Below are 16,871 nucleotides of genomic sequence, written 5' to 3' on the forward strand. Positions count from 1 at the left end.
GCTGGGTGTCCTTCAAGTCAGACCCCACAAGTGAGGGCTCAGTGCCACAAAACTGGCTCCCCACTACCAGTGTCAGTGACAAGCCCCAGATTGTTTTACCTGTGCTTCCGACCCACTGGCTATAAATCAGAGTTCTCATTACCTGCTCCTTGGGTTCAGTTGATTTGCTAGAGCAGCTCTCAGAACTCATTAGAACACTTAGTTTTATCAGTTTATTATAAAGCAAAGGTGTCCAACCTTTCAGCTTCCCTGGGCCGCATCAGTGAGGAGGAATTGTCAGGCTGCACATCAATTATATAATATAGTTAGTGTATATACATAGTGAGACTTTTAAAAATATTTTTTATTATAAATTATAGAAAAATGAGAACATATAAAACTAGTAAGTGTGACCTTGTTTTTGTAAAACTATCAGTGGTTCGGTGGAAGGGTCACAATTCTTAGTGAATTCTCAAGATGCTCGTCAGAAATGTTTGTTCGAATTTTGCCCGTCATGTGCTTCATAATTGAAAACAGCTGTGCCATTGCTTTGTTAAGCTCTTGTATGTCCACATGGCTCTTAGCTATGGCCACCATGTTTCCTAGCCTTGGCACCCTCCCCTACCTTGGGGAGGTGAATCTCCTCTCCTCTCTAATTTAATTTCTAAATAAACTTTATTTTTCAATCAGAAAAAAAAAGAGAAAACAGCTGCTCACAAAATGTATGTGCTGCCAAAAAGCAGTGTCATGAATAAGGAATGGTTATGAATTTCAAAAACAGAACCATGCATGGGGTCATGAAGAAAATAAACGCTAAAAAACACATGATGTTAATGATTTTGTGGGGCTATGTTACTAGCTGTCCTTGGCTATTGGTTATGCCTGTTATAAAGGATATTTTTAAAGATACAAATGAACAGCCAGATGAAGACATACATAGGGTGGGGTCTGGAAGGGTCCAGAGCACAGCACAGGGATGTGTCCAACTATTTGGAAACCCCCTCAAGCCCAGTTTTTTTGTTTTCTTATGGAAGCTTCATTACATAGACATGGTTGTTTAAATAGTTGTCCTTTGGTAGTCAACTCAACCTTCAGCTCCTCTCCCAACCTCAGATGTTGCAGGTGCAGGAGCAGTGGGGCTGAAAGCCCCAACACTCTAATCATGGCTTACTCTAATCATGGCTTACTCTTTCCAGTGACCAGCCCCCACTCTGAAGTGACCATCCAGCCATCAGCTAACCATCAGTCAACTTACTAGCATATAAAAGGACATTTACCACTTTGGAGATTTCAAGGATTTTAGGAGTTGGAAACCAAGCAGTAGGACAAAAACCTAACTTATATTTCACAATATCACACTGTGTGCCAACAAAACCAGTGAAATGTACATTTGTCATGTATTACAGAAGTTTTTTTAAATTATTTTTCCAGCATTAAAAACAGTGAAAACCACTTGCCACGTATGAGCCATATTTTTTTTTTTAAAAAAAGACCTCAGCTGGATTTGGCTTGCAGGCTATGGTTTACTGACCCCAGTGTTCTAGGTGCTGACCACATAGCAGTGGCAAGAAAAAGGGAAAAAAGGATGAAAAATCTAATCTCTGCTATACTGGGGTTTATTTTAGTGGATAAAAGTACATTTGCAAAATGACATTCTCCTTTCATAATGGCGTGTCTCCAGCACAGGAGCCTGGAAGTTCATTTCGGAGGGCACACCACCCAAATGAAAGCTTGTTTATGTTGAGTTGCATGCAGTTTCCGTAGAGGTACACACAGCAGTGTTAAATATACCTTAGTGTGTGATTTCAGAGAACCAAGGAACCCTATTCTGTTAAAACTCAGGAGAAAGACATATTTTAGGTATTTTATTGTTTCAAAGAAATATGAGGATCTCTACTCTACAGTGCTGTATCTCTAACAGAGACCTTATCGGTTTGAGGCTGAGATTATTTTCACTTGCTACTCTGAAAGTGGTGTGCTTTAGGTAGCCTGCTGAGTGTGGGGAAGCAGAGGATATTTCACAAGGCTGACTTTTTAAAATATTTCTTTTCTTTCTGGTTTTTTCACCCTGAGGTATTGAAATTTTCTTTTTTCTTTCTTTTTTTTTTTTTGAGTTGGAGTCTCACTCTGTCACCCAGCCTCGACCTGCTGGACTCCGGCGATCCTTCCGCCTCAGCCTTTCGAGTAGCTGGAACTACAGGCACGTGCTACCACGCCTGGCTACTTTGTTTATTTATTGTAGAGATGAGGTCTTGCCAAGTTGCCCAGGTGGGTCTCGCACCCACGGGCTCAGCAATCCACTCATCTCAGCCTCCCAAAGGCGTGGGATTACAGGCTGAGCCACCAAGCCCAGCTTGAAATTTTCTTACCGAATATGAAAGAAGTTTCTCAGGGTCATGTCATTTTTATGGAGACTTGGAAGCAGATTTTTTTGAATAATTAAGTCTCTCATAAATATTCATACATATTTTATGACTAATGTTTGTATGCTGGCTAATTTTGAGGGGTTAGTTGTTTTTTTTATTGTTTTTTTTTTTTAATCAGAGTCTCTATCATCCAGGCTGGAAGGCAGTGGCATGCTCACAACTACTGCAGCCTTGACCTGCTGGGCTCAGGTGAGTCTTCTACCTCAGCCTTTCAAGTAGCTGGGACTACAGGTGCATGCCACCACACCCAGCTAATTTTTTTTAACTTACTTTTTTTATTTATTGTGGAGATGAGGTCTCGCCAAGTTGCCTAGGATGGTCTCGAACCTCTCAGCTTAGTCAATCCTCTCACCGTGTCCTCCCAAAGTGCTGGGATTACAGGCATGAACTACGGTGCCCAGCTTGAGGGGTTAAATCTTGAAAGCATCAACAAATTACTCTCTTCCTAAATTGACTAAATTAGCCACTACTAGTCATTTTTTTCAATATTTTTAATGTTTAGAGACGAAACTCTGGCCAGTGTTTACACTATAAGAAAGTCTTCGCTTTCACTTTCCAATCCTGTTTGGCAGTCCCAGGAAGGACTTCTCATGAGCTCCATGATTCCCTTGGTAAGGCAGCCTTCTATTCTTAGAAGTGGGATGTGGTACTCCGGTGCTGTTAAATTGCTAAGCTTTGTGGTTTTAGTAATATATCTTCCCTGAAAAGGCCTCTGGCACTCTTGGAAATTAAACAGTGCTCCATGAACATAAGGCAGCATTAGCATATGTGTGTATTAAAATTTTAGTCATTCCTCTTCCATTTCTTCTTATAAAGAATAAAGAGGTATGAAGTACAAAAATTGTTAAAAAAAAAAAAAAAAAGGTGGAAGGTCAAAAGTTTAGAAGAGTAGCTGTTCTGGAATTTTCAACAGGTGTAGGGGCCAAGGAGCAATGTCCCCCTTGCACTTTCTAAAGGTTCGCTGAAAATCAACTGACAAAGGGAAGATTAATTAGGAGAAATGACATACAATGTATTAACATGCAGAGGGAAAAATCACAAAGTGATTACACCAATCCCTCAATGGGTTCAAAAGCTGATGTTCCATATTGAGGTTACAGAAACAATGGGGGCCTCGGAGCATGGCCCCAAATAGGTTATGGTAGTAAATCAGGTTATGGTGGCAAGACAGGTTATGGGAAGGGGAAAAGAGGATGCCTGGCTAGCAAAAGGGGTCTTGTTATATGGATGAAATCTCAAACCTCACAGGTAGCAGTCCTCAGGATAGATGGGAAATGTTTATTTCAGACCTTTAGAGTTGTCAGACTCAGTCAATCTCTCCTAGATCCAGATGAGGGAGGTCCTGGGAGAAAGTCTGGCTGCAAATCCTCTACAGATGCAAATCTCTCCCACAAATGACAGACTTGTAGGGTTACTTCTGTTTGGAGGCCCTATGAACAGCCATCTCAAAAATGTGAGTATATTTTGGGTGTAAATATATTTATTTCCTTCAGTCCCCCGCTTTGAAACCTTTTTCCAGAAAGTTTCACATGTTAAAAGCCAGGGTGATAGCTTTGGAGAGATTTGAGTTAGAAGTTAAATAAATAAAGGAGGGGGGAAAAAACAAATCAGGTAAGCAGGAAAAAAACATTTATATCATTCTAAATCTTCTTGAATTAGTCTCTTAGTTCAAAGATGATGTCAGTTCGGTTAAATTGGTGTGTCTCATTGCAAAGGTGTAGGTGGATTAGGCTTCTGTGTATGATACAGGCCAACAGATCTTTAATAAACATTCTTTTGAAAACAGAAGAAAAATAAAGATTAGTGCCTGGAGTTGTCTGTAAATTAGTTTTTCTAGTGTTTCTGAAACATCTTCAGATTGCAGTGGCAATCTGACAGATTTTCCTGGGTTGTAATTTGAATCAGGTGTTCCAGTGAACTTTCTGAGTAGTCCATACATCAACGGACAGGAAGACTTTATATATAAGTTGCTATGGTGATTTCTCCTTGAGTTTGTATCAAAGTATCTAGTGTCAGTTTTTAGGCCTTTAAGAAAATCAGAATTTTAATTTCTAGTGACTTTTCTTTTATTGAATCAGAGTGTCACTCTGAAACCCAGGTTGGAATGCAGTGGCAATGATCATGGCTACTACAGCCTTGACCAGCTGTTCTCAGGCTGTCTTTCCACCTCAGCCTAACCAAGTGGTGAGATTACAGGTGTGCATCACCACACCCAGCTAAGTTTTTAATTTATGGTAGAGATGAGGTCTCACCATGTTGCACAGGTTGATCTCGAATCTCTGGGCTCAGGCAATCCACTTGCCTCAGCCTCCTAAAGTGCTGGGATTACAGGTGTGAGCTACCACACCTAGCCTTTTGTAATTTTTATGTCAGAAAAATGGGGGAAAAAATTGAAAATTTTGGTTTGGAGACTTACTTGTAGCTAGGAAAGAATTTAGAATTTAGACCAAATTGTAGGCAAATAATAAAAACTCAAAAATAATGATCAGGACTAAAATTTAATATCAGGTGTACTGTAGTTTTCTTTTAACACATACTTTTTCTCTCTAATCTTCCATTTGCACCAAAGATTAAATCATAGTAAGACCAACCTATTTGCAAAATAAGTTTTAGTTGTATTACACTTGTCCTGATTGTATAAAGTACAGCAAGAACAGGGATTGGCCATGTGCGTTTTAAAAGTTGGTTTTGCCAGAACTTGTTTTTTTGTTTTTTGAGTTGGAGTCACACTTTGTTGCCCAGGCTGGAGTGCAGTGGCACACTCACGGCCACCACAGCGTCGACCTGCTGGGCTCCGGCGATCCTTCTGCCTCAGCCTTCCACGTACCCAGTACTACCACGCCCGGCTAATTTTGTTGTTGTTATCGACATTGTAAAGACAAGGTCTCACCAAGTTGCCCAGGCTGGTCTCAAACCTGTGGGCTCAGGCAGTCCATTCGCCTCGGCTTCCCCAAGTGCTGGGATTACAGGCTGAACCACTAAACCCGACCGCCAGAACTTTTTTATAAGGAAGCTCAGATTAGAATTTTTTAAAGCCTTTCAAGGTTTAGGAGCAAAGTCAAGATGGTAATACCTACACAAATTTGGTGAATTTCTTCTTTCTTGCGCCTCCTAATATATATTGAGGTTCCTGGTCCTGTCAGAGAGGCTTTTTAAAATTTTTTATTTTTTACTTACTACAAGGTCAGAACCCTCAAAAGGGAACCGTATAGACAATATACCAGTCCAGTCTCTTTCCCAAGTCTTATGGCTTTAAAGTCAGTCTCAATTCCGCAAAGCAGTCTGGTCACATTTGAAAATATGGCATTCCAGTCAAAACCTTGGTAAAATAACCAGTGTCTCCAATTGTGTCCTATTACAGAAGAAAACAGATTCTTGTTGAACTTATGCAGATAATTATATTTCCATAAAATAATATGAATAATTTCTGAATTCTGGAGAAACCAGGTAGAGAGAAAGTTAAATGTTTCAATTTGAATCATTAAAGTATACTTTACTCAATTTCTGTAAGTTATAAATAGCTTAACAGAAAAAAGTTTTGACTCTGGACTACACATAAAAAGAGTCAGTAATGTTTTAAACAAAAAATTAAAAAATCATTTTAGTCTTCCATTAGTTCAGTCCCATGTAATTGATTCTTGTTCTTCTTAGGTTAGCAATCTCATGAGTCCAGTTTTTTTCTCTGGAATTTTTGGAATCTTACCCAGTACAACTGTATGATCTCAAAGTCATAAGCAGAGGTCTATATTTCAGAGTACCAGTCAGAGCCCTTTTCATTAATTTCCTTGAAGAAGCAAATTTTGGACTATAACTTATTATAAATTGCTTTTTAAGAAGAGTCAAAGGAAAACAACAATTATCTGTAAATGACAAAAGACTTAGGATAGCCGTGATTAAAGCTAATTGACAAAGACATTTGTTATTTCTGTAGCATACAACAATTTAACACAATATCATAATTATGACTAATAACATATACCAAGACATATCAGTATTTTAGGATCCTCATGCAATTTTAGATATTAATAACACATTCATAAAAATAATGCAACACCATTTATTATTTGAAAATGTTTCCCATATGATTTGTATATACCAAATAAGCCTAATATGTCTCTCTTGGACTTTCAAGGGGTATGTTTTAGAATGCCCAAAATTAAGTCAAGACAGATATGATGTCAGCATTTAAGAAGACTGAGGCAAGGGATTTCTTGAGTCCAGGAGTTAGAGACAATCTTGGACAACATAGCAAGACATCATTTCTGCAAAAAAAATTTAAAAACAAAAACAACCAGACATAGTGTCACACATCTGTGATCCAAACTATTTAGGAGGCTGAGACAGAAAACTGCCTGAGTCTGGGCAGATGAGGCTGTGGTAAACTGTGGTGGTGCCACTGCCCTGCAGTCTGGGCAACAGAATGAGACCCTGACTTTTAAAAAAAGTAAGTCAAAGTAAAAAAGACTTATATTTAGAATTTATTATTTTGGGAAATTTGTCAAATATCATTTAAAATGATATAAAAATAAGCAAGTTTTAAAATAGTTGATCAAAACATGATCACAGGCCACTGTAAAATAATAGCCATTTATTAAGCTAGAGTGATAATGAAAAAGTTTTAAAAGGCAAAATCTTTACTATTTGATAGAGAGGGGAAATAGTTTTCTAAACAATCAAAAAGCCTAACAAAGACAACATGATGCAAACTTTTCCCTCTTTTTTATTCCTTGTAGTTTACTTAAAAGGTGAAAAAAACCTTTTATTGTCTTTTACAGTAAGTCCCCTACATACAAATGAGTTCTGTTCCAAAAGCACATTCCTATGTCCAATTATTTGTAATTCCAACAAAGTTAGCCTGGATATCCGAATAACACAACTGGCTAAATAGTACTGTAGTGTAATAGATTTCTAATACGTTTAACACAAATAACACATTTAAAAAAAACACAAAAAGTAAACATTTAAATCTTAAGTACAGTACCTTGAAAAGTACAGTAGTACAGTACAGTATAACAGCTGACATACAGGGACTGTATGTATGCCAGATGTGAACTACTTATGTGATTGGACATGCAAATGTGTGTTCACATCTTTGAACGTTTGCAACTTGAAGGCTCATATGTAGGAGACATTGCACTTATTTAGAGTCAGGATCTCACTCTGTTTTTCAGATTGGAGTGTAGAAGCACCATCATGGCTCACCACAGCTTCGGCTGGGCTCAGGAGATCCTTCTACCTCAGCCTCCTGAGTAGCTGGGACCAGCATGCCCGGTTAATATTTTTAATTTTTTTTTTGTAGAAATGAGGTCTCGCTGTGTTATCTAGGCTGGTCTCAAACTCCTGGGCTCAAACAATCCTCCTGTGTTGGCCTTCCAAATTGCTGGTATTATAGGCATGAGCTTCCACACCCAGCTTGTCTTTTATTAATATTATATAAAAATATTTAAAAAGAGAAAATTAAATTTTACTCTTGTTTTGCATATTATTAATATTTTAATTAATATTAATAACACTTTATAAACATCTAATTTTTATTAGTTTTGACCACAAGAATTCTATAAACCTTTTACAACCTATTATAATGTTTATAACTTTTTATATTTATTTATTTTTTATCTGTTTTTTATCTTTTAAATTTAAAACAATCTTTAAACTAGGCAAAATTACTTTTTCTATTCTGGGTGCAGTGACTCATGCCTTTAATCCCAGCACTTTGGGAGGCCAAGGTGAGAGGAGGGGTCCATGGGTTCAAGGACAGCCTGGGCAACATGACGAGAACTCATCTCTACAATGAGTCAAAAAAATTAGCTGGACATGATGGTGTGTGCCTGTAATTCCAGCTACTTGGAAGTCTGAGGCTATAGGATCACCTGAGCCCAGCAGGTCGAGGCTGTGGTAGCCGTGAGCATGCCGCTGCACTCCAGCCTGGGCAACAGAGTGAGACTCCAACTAAAAAAACAAATTACTTTTTCTTTAACAAAAACTATATGTTTGTGCATTTTATTATAATCTTTTTTTGTTTTGTTTTTGAGTCAGAATCTCATTCTGTGGCCCAGGCTGGAGGACAGTGGCACACTCATAGCTACCGCAGCCTCAACCTGCTGGACTCAGGTGATCCTTCCACTTCAGCCTTCCAAGTAACTGGAACTGGAACACCACCTCGCCCAGCTAATTATTTATGTATTTATTGGAAAATCAAGGTCTTGCCAAGTTCCCCAGACTGATCTCAAACCCCTGGGTTCAGACAATCCTCTTGCCTTCATCTCCCAAAGTGCTGGGATTACAGGCTGAGCCACCGAGCCCAGCTTGTCTCCTACATTTTTAATGTAATATGTAAAAGGAAAAAGGAGTAGAAGCAAAAGAAATGGACAAACAAGTCTTCAAGGAGCCAATCTGGGACAGTTTTAAGCTTTTTTAAATACCAATTAAATTTTACTTTTTTTTAAAGTAAAATCATACTAGTAAGAAAGGAAGCAAACAGAAGGACCAAATATAATTAAAAAGGTGTTTCAGTTGACTGAAAGTAACTTCTCAGAAACAAGATCAAAAAGAAAAAAAATAGGCATTTAAAAACATATATGTATATATATAAACATATATATGTAATTAGTTTTTAATTATACTGACTTCTGACTATACAGTGCTTTAAAAAAATCTTTTTAATACTGGGCATGGTGGCTCATGCCTATAATCCTAACACTTTGGGAGGCAAACACAAGTGCCTGAGCCCAGGGCTTTGAGGACAGCGTGTACAATTTGGTGAGACCTCATCTCTACAATGGATTAAAAAATTAGCCAGACATTCCAACGACTTGGAAGGCTGAGGTGGAAGGATCATTTGAACCCAGCAGGTTGAGGCTGTGATAGCCATGAATATGCCACTGCACTCCAGCCTGGGTGACAGAGTGAGCCTCCAACTCAAAAAAAAAAAAAAAAAAGTATTTTAAAATCTCTTATTATCAGATTTCAGTTGAGACAAATAGCTGATATTTCTAGCTTTTGAATGTTTTTACCAAATGTATTCTCCCAAGTGATTCATCCAAACTGATGTCCTACCCAAAGTTATGACTTAACCAAGGATGCATGAATCATCTCTAAAGAGGTGTAAAACAGTCCTCGAAAAATCTGGAACCACCCAAAGACAGCTGAAAGACAGGAAAGTTTTGCTAGCTGCAGAGTACAGCCCACATCTGTCTGGCCATATGCCCTAGGGTCTCAGCTTCTCAGTTGTCTACACACAAAGGTCTGAAAGCCGCATGTTCCCCCCCAGACTGAAAAAGACAGGAAATCAAAAACTGTCTATGGAAGAGAAAAGGATCAACAACACTAAACAGTCAAAAGTCACACAAATAGCAAACTAAAAGGTACTGATTCCCTGACTGGCAATTGAACCCAGGCCCAATGGTGAAAGCACAGGATTTTAACTAGACTACAAAGTGGAGTGGAGTCACTGTAAATTTTGCAGAAGATCCAAAGCAGGCAGCTTGAGTATACAAAGGATTTTAACTTTGTTTTAGATCAGATTTTTGCTCTTTAATTTTCCAAGATAATTTTTAAGGCTAGTCATGATTTTATTGTCTTTTTAAATTTTTTATCGTATGCAAGTAATACCATTGTTTAGAATGAGAAATCTCTAATTTTTTAAAATTTAGGGGTCTTTTAACTACTGATGATTAGAATTTCCAATGGTGTACTTATTTTAACAGTGATTTAATTCCGTAAATCTCTTTATCACAATCCTAAGAGCTAATTTTCCAGGTTTAGAACAGTTTTTTGTTTTCTAGAAATGTCATAGAAGAGGCAGCTTCAATTATCCCCAAAAAATTTACTCCCAGGAAGCGGCCAAGACAGCAAAAGGCTCTTGTTACTACAGATATTTGAGAATAGTGTTTGTGCATGCAATGCCCCCAGTATCCTACAAATCTGTGGGTCGCTGCACTCACAGACCTGTTAACCTGTGATACCAGGTAGGCTCTCCTGGGCTTGGACTTTTCCAGTACTAACCAGGCAACGCAGGTTGAGATAAGGAAAAAGAAAAAAAAAGAAAAGAAACTCCTTATGGATGGGAGTTACAAGCACTCCTGAGAGTTTGATATGTTCAAAACTAAAAGTGTGCTGCTGTATCTCAGAATTCTGAATCTTTTCAGATTGAAAATCATATCTCCCCACCACCACCAACGGAGAAGTCCAAGAGAGAGTGTTCCCACTGGGTAACAAGTCAAGTTCTCAAGGACAGAAAACAAGACAAGAGAGAAACCTCATCCAGCTTTTGCTTCAGGGCCCACAGCAAGACTTGTCTAAGTAGATGCTGGTCTGATCAGAACCACAAAACAGATCAGTCTGTAGGGCCGGCTCAAACAATGGACTTATGGGGGTTTTAGGCCAGTGTTCTACCCTATAGTACCCCTCTTTTGGAACGGCAGCAGAGACAGACAAAGGAAAAGAGTATTTCTAGGAAACAAAGGCTCAGCCAATATGAATACTTATGCCAAAAATTACCCTGCAGTCACTACATCCAAGCTGCAAATAGAGGACAAAAACTAGGGTAGTCACACGAATCCTTTTTTCCCCCATTACTCAAGATTTTGCAGGGGCAAAAAAGACAGTGATTTTTACTGTCCACATGACCATATTCTATAGAGAGAGAGGCTGGGAGCCTAGCTGCTAAGATTTCTTACCCTTCTGCTGGTTTGTCAGGTCTTGGATTCCCTTGACTATGGCTTCTAGAAAAGCAGAGTTTTTGCTACCCTGCTCACAGCACCAAAACTGTAGAGGTCAAGGGAAAATTTCCCCTTAGCTCCCTGAGGTTTTGCTGAAAATCAACTGACAAAGGGCAGATTAATAGGAGAAATGACATACAAGTTATTCACATGCACAAGGGAAAAACACAGAGTGATTGTCTCAATCCTCCAATGGGGTTCAGAAGCTTTTATGCTATCTTAAAGTTACAGGAAGAATGGGGGCTCGGAGCTTGGCCAAAAACAGGTTATGGTGGTTGCTATAGTTTGGCTGTGTCCCCCCAACATCGTGCTGAAAAGTGGTCCCCAGTGCTGGAGGTGGGGTCTATTGGAATTTGAGTGAAGGGGGTGGGTCCCTCATGAGTGGTTTTGTGCTGACCTAGCAGCAAGGAGCGAGTTCTTGCTCTATTGGTTTCCAGGTAGTTGGTTGTTTAAAAAGCCTGGCACCTCCCTCTCCCACTTCCTTTCTCTCTTGCCACATGGCACCTGCTCCCGTTCCTCTTCCCCCCGTGAGTGGAGCTGCCTGGAGCTCTCCCCAGAAGCAGATGCTGGTGCCATGCTTCTTGTACAGCAGAACCGTGAGCCAAATAAACCTTTTTTCTTTATATGAGGAGGGACTCCAAAAAGGGAATTATCTTTGGGAGGGCAGGCCCCTTGCAGTATAGGCTTCCATGTTCTAGAAATCCAGTGGCATCAGTGTACCAATGAGCATTGTTGTGAGAGGCTTCACTTAGTTTCAGTGAATTTTTTTTTTTTAGATTCTTTCAACAGTTTGCCCATTTCATGATGGGTGATTTACGAGCACACCTGCCTGCACCACACTGAGTGTTCAGCAGTTTTTGACCAAAGATGACATGACCCCTGTGACCCACCCTCTCTATTCACCCGGTCACACCCCAAATTACTTTTTTGTTGTTGCTTTCTTTGATGAAAAATGTCTGCAAAGGGAAATGTTTTGCTGATATAGAAGAAAGTAAAAACGGCAGAAGCACTAAAAGGCATCACAATTGATGAATTCAAAAACCATTTTGAGCAGAGGAAAAAGTGTCTCAATAGGTGTAATGCATCAAATGAGGAGTACTTAGAAGGTGACAGAAGTTTAAACATGTAAGAATAAATACACAGTTTTTTAAATAAATAAATTCCAGGTTTCTGTGGGTCCCCCTCATAAGTTATCCAGTCTCAGGTGTTTTTTTTTTATAGAAACACAGACTAAGACAGTGAGTGGTAAGTCAGGTCATAGTGGCAAGACAAGTTATGCGAGGGGGAGAAGAGGAGGCTTGGCTAGCAAAAGGGATCTTGTTATGTGAATAAAATCTAGCATGTAGCAGCCGTCATAGGATAGATGGTAAATGTTTTTTTTCAGACCTTTAAAGTTGTCAGACTCTTAGTTAATCTTTTCTAGATCTAGGCAAGGGAGGCCCTCAGAAAAAGCCTAGCTGCATCAATGCAGATTCTCTACAGATGCAGATCTCTCCCACAAAAGACAGTTTTGTAGGGTTACTTTTGTTTGAAGGCTCTGAACAACCATCTCAAAATATGTCAAAGAAATATAGTTTGGGATATAACATTTCTATAAAATGGTTTTATTCCTTGTACTCTCTGAACATGGCATCTGCCTGTTTTCATGTGAGCTCTACAGATGCAAATCTCTTCCACCATAGGCTACCATCACAGGAGCAATGAAAAGCTAGCTTAGGAAAATGTTGAGATTGAAATTTCTTTCTTTCTTTTCTTTTTTTCAGTCAGAGTCTAACTCTGTCACTCAGACTGGTGTACAGTGGCATGATCACAGCTACTGCAGCCTCAACCTTCTGGACTCAGGTGATCCTTCCACCTCAGCCTTCCAAGTAACAGGGACTACAGGCAGGTCCCACCACACCTGACTAATTTTTTAATTTACTATAGAGATGAGGTGTCATCATGTTGCTCAGGCTGGCCCCTCAAACTCCTGAGCTCAGGTGATGCTCTTGCCTCCGCCTCCCAAAGTGCTGAGATCACAGGTGTGAGACTCCGTGTCTGGCTTCAGATTGAAATTTCTGAAATGTCCTACAACATGCCCACTAAAGAGTAGGACTTAGGTGGCTATAGGATGAAAAACAGAATCACCTCTACTAGTCTTCCTGTGAACAAGCAACAAAACTGAAGAAGGGAGGGGATCAGGACTATAAGCAAGAGGTAAGATGAATTAACAAGAAAGATCCTGGTATTAATCCTATCTATAGAACCAAAAGTGGAGTTCAAAGATGGCTTACCCCGTGTGTTAATCCCTGGGAGGCATTCTTGCCTTCCAGCATCTACTCCCCTTTAGTTATCTGATTGTATTGTAATAAATCTTTATGACAGATGTGGAATGCTTCTTTCTCCCTCCTTTTTCCCATTCTCCTTGGTATGTAAGGGTAGGAAGTCTAGTGACTTCAAGTGCTTATTCATCTTTGCATACTTGCTTCTCTATTATCTAAATATCTCCAGAGAATCTTGACATTAGTTTCACCTATATGAAGGGGTTGAGAGATGAGGAAATAGGGTTGAAAATTTGAATGTGACCTCAGTCTCAGTAAATTTCTATAAGAAACCCTATCTATTTTTCCTTTTAGAGTCAAAAGACCTGTCTCAAACTCTCTCCAGGGCAACAAGGGAATTAAATGACCTACTCAACACAGGAATTCCTTGTACAGCACCATGATGGGTAGTCTATAGTCCCTACTAACTATTCACAGTCATTGAGAGTCCTTTGATCCCTGAGGCACTCTTGACAGGAGGGTTCTTATTTTTAGGCAGTTTTCCCTGGGTTGAACTGAAATTCATCACCATAAAATACCCCTTCCTCACCCCCTCTAGGTCTAGTTTTTTTCTCTGTGCTAGGCATTATGGAAGATATCAAGTAGTATTGCTTCATGAAGCTTTAGACAGATAAGATATGTGAGCAATAGTTTATATATAATAATCTTGTGAAGTAAGCATTATTTTTTTTAAACAGTTGAGGAAAGCAGATTAAAGTAGTCAATCATAGGGAAAATAGTGTTTAAAAGGTAGATTATGTCCTTTCTGCCTATGGATGCTGGTGAGGGAGTATCGCTAAAGTATCTCTTCCCACTTCCGTCATATCTAAGTGAGAGTCTGCTAAGGAGCCCAAACAGCTGTGGTGGAAGAAAGAGTTGTAGAACCAAAGAGAGTTGTCTCTAGTGAGGATTCTCAAAGACCAGGTGCCCACTTAACTGCGAAAAAGATATTTGTTGGTGGCATTAAAGAAGACAGTGAAGAACAACACCCAAGAGATTATTTTGAACAGTATGGGGAAAATGAAGTGATTGAAATCATGACTGACTGAGGTAGTGGCAAGAAAAGAGGTTTTGCCTTAGTAACCTTTGACAACTATGACTCCGTGGATAAAATTGTCATTCAGAAATACCACACTGTGAATGGCCACAACTGTGAAGTAAGGAAACTTCAGTGGTTCTGGAAACTTCAGTGGTGGTCATGGTGGTGGTTTCAGTGACAATGACAACTTTAATCATGGAGGAAACTACAATGGTTGTAGTGGCTTTGGTGGCAGCTGTGATGGTGGAGGATATGGTGGCAGTGGGGATAGCTATAATGGATTTGGTAATGATGGAAGCAATTTTGGAGGTGGTGGAAGCTACGATGATTCTGACAATTGCAACCACCAGTCTTCAAATTTTGGACCCATGAAGGGAGGAAGCTTTGGAGGCAGAAACTCTGGACCCTTTGGTGGTGAAGGCCAATACTTCGCCAAATCACAAAACCAAGGTGGCTATGTAGCAGGAAAAATAGAGAGATCGTGACACCAAGACTATTATAGGAAGTGGCACTTTATTACGCTGGCCATTCCAGCGGGCCCGAGGGTCTAATGCATCCAAATCGAGCACCCCAGAACAGGAGAAGTGGGGTCTTATACCCTTGTTTAGGTGAGGGAGGGGGTCGTGTTGAGTGATTACATATTTCCTTTGGAATCTTACAAGGTTGTACTCAGCAAAATCAGATTTTTCAAAGAACAAATGGTCTCCAGGAACTGCAGGGTTGTAAACCATCATCTTCAGAAGGGGGGGTTTTGAATAAGTCTGTGAATTAGTTACTCTTTTGCATTTCCATGAAATGGCCAGTCTCTGGCCACTTGGCCTTTCTTAAACAAAACCTGCCTGGTGCCTGGCGGGTCTTTAAAGTTTGCAGCTTGCCTTTCTAAAGGAAATACCTGTAACAGCTACCAACCCCCCTTTCTGCCACAGGGTTAGTGGGAGACATTTTGTCATCCCAGGTGATTGCCATGAGGCCAGCTGCTGATCCCGAAGCAGCTACATGTGCTTCTGCATTTATTCACTCAATCATACAAGAAATATATTTGAGCATTTGCCGCATCCTGCCATAGCTATGGTGGTTCCAGTAGCAGCAGTACCTATGGTAGTGGCAGAAGATTTTAATTACTGCCAGGAAACAAAACTCAGCAGGAGGGGAGAGCCAGAGAAGTAACAGGGAAGCTACAGGTTACAGAAGATTTGTGAACTCAGCCAAGCACAGTGGTGACAGGGCCTCGTTGCTACAAAGAAGACATGTTTAGGTAATATTCATGTGTATGAGCAAAACACTCAAGAACTTTGTGACTAATTGTATAACAGGTTATTTTAGTTTCTGTTCTGTGGAAAGTGTAAAGCATTCCAACAAAGGATTTTAATGTAGTTTTTTTTTTTTTTGGCACCCATGCTATTGGTTGTTGAATAGTCCGATCATGAGGCTGAATAAATGCATCTTTTTTAAAAAATAAATAACCAGCCTGGGCAACTTGGCGAGACCTCGTCTCTACAATAATTCAAAACATTAGCCGGGTGTGGTGATGAACGCTTGTAACTCCAGCTACTTGGAAGGCTGAGGGGGAAGGATCGCCTGAGGCCAGCTGGTTGAAGCTGCAATGGCCATGAGTGCACCACTGCACTTCAGCCTGGGCAACAGAGTGAGACTCCAACTTAGATAGATAGATAGATAGATAGATAGATAGATAGATAGATAGATAGATAGATAGTTGAATAAATGGTAGATTACATGGAGTGCTAAATGAGTTGTATATAGGATGTAGAATTTGAGAGGCATTCTAAAAAAAAATCAAATCACGCAGCTAATTCACTTCCACTGACCAAACAGGTGCTACGTGGCACACATGAAAATTATCTTCTAGGAAGATTATGTGTGCACATGTTGACTCTATCTGTTAAGACACTAGGATTCCTGGTCTAATGATAAATTAATTAGTTTATGGTATTATTTATCTAATGATAATTTGGGGTTTTTTTTTACTTTTTAAATTTTATGTATTTATTTTTAGAGACCAGGTCTTGCTACGTTACCTGTGCTGATCTCAAACTCCTGGGCGCAAGTGATCCTCTGACCATTACCTCCCAAAGTGCTGAGATTACAGGCATGAGCCACCACACCCAGCCTGATTCTGGGCATGGTGGTGTATGCCTGTACTCAAGAGGCTGAAGTGGAAAGATCTCCTGATCCCAGAAGATCAAGGCTGTGGTGAGCTGTGATCGTGCCACCTCAATCCAGCCTGGACAGCAACATGAGACTCCAACTGAAGGACTTCAAATTATTAAATTAGCAAAAGGCAGAAATCTGAACCTATCAGGTTGCTGTAACACTGGAAAATGCTACCAGTGGAGGTGGGCAAGATCTCCATTCTTTTTTTTTTTTTTTTTTGAGTTGGAGTCTCACT

General features: G+C 39.7%; 1 pseudogene; it reads left to right on the forward strand.

The window, feature by feature from the left end:
- The first annotated feature begins 14,182 nt into the window (after positions 1–14,182).
- Positions 14,183–15,582, forward strand: LOC110595407 (annotated as a pseudogene).
- The last annotated feature ends 1,289 nt before the right edge of the window (positions 15,583–16,871 follow it).

This window comes from Carlito syrichta, unplaced genomic scaffold (assembly GCF_000164805.1).
Source record: "Carlito syrichta isolate Samal-C Ts95f unplaced genomic scaffold, Tarsius_syrichta-2.0.1 Scaffold80634, whole genome shotgun sequence".
NCBI classification, from domain to species: domain Eukaryota; kingdom Metazoa; phylum Chordata; class Mammalia; order Primates; family Tarsiidae; genus Carlito; species Carlito syrichta.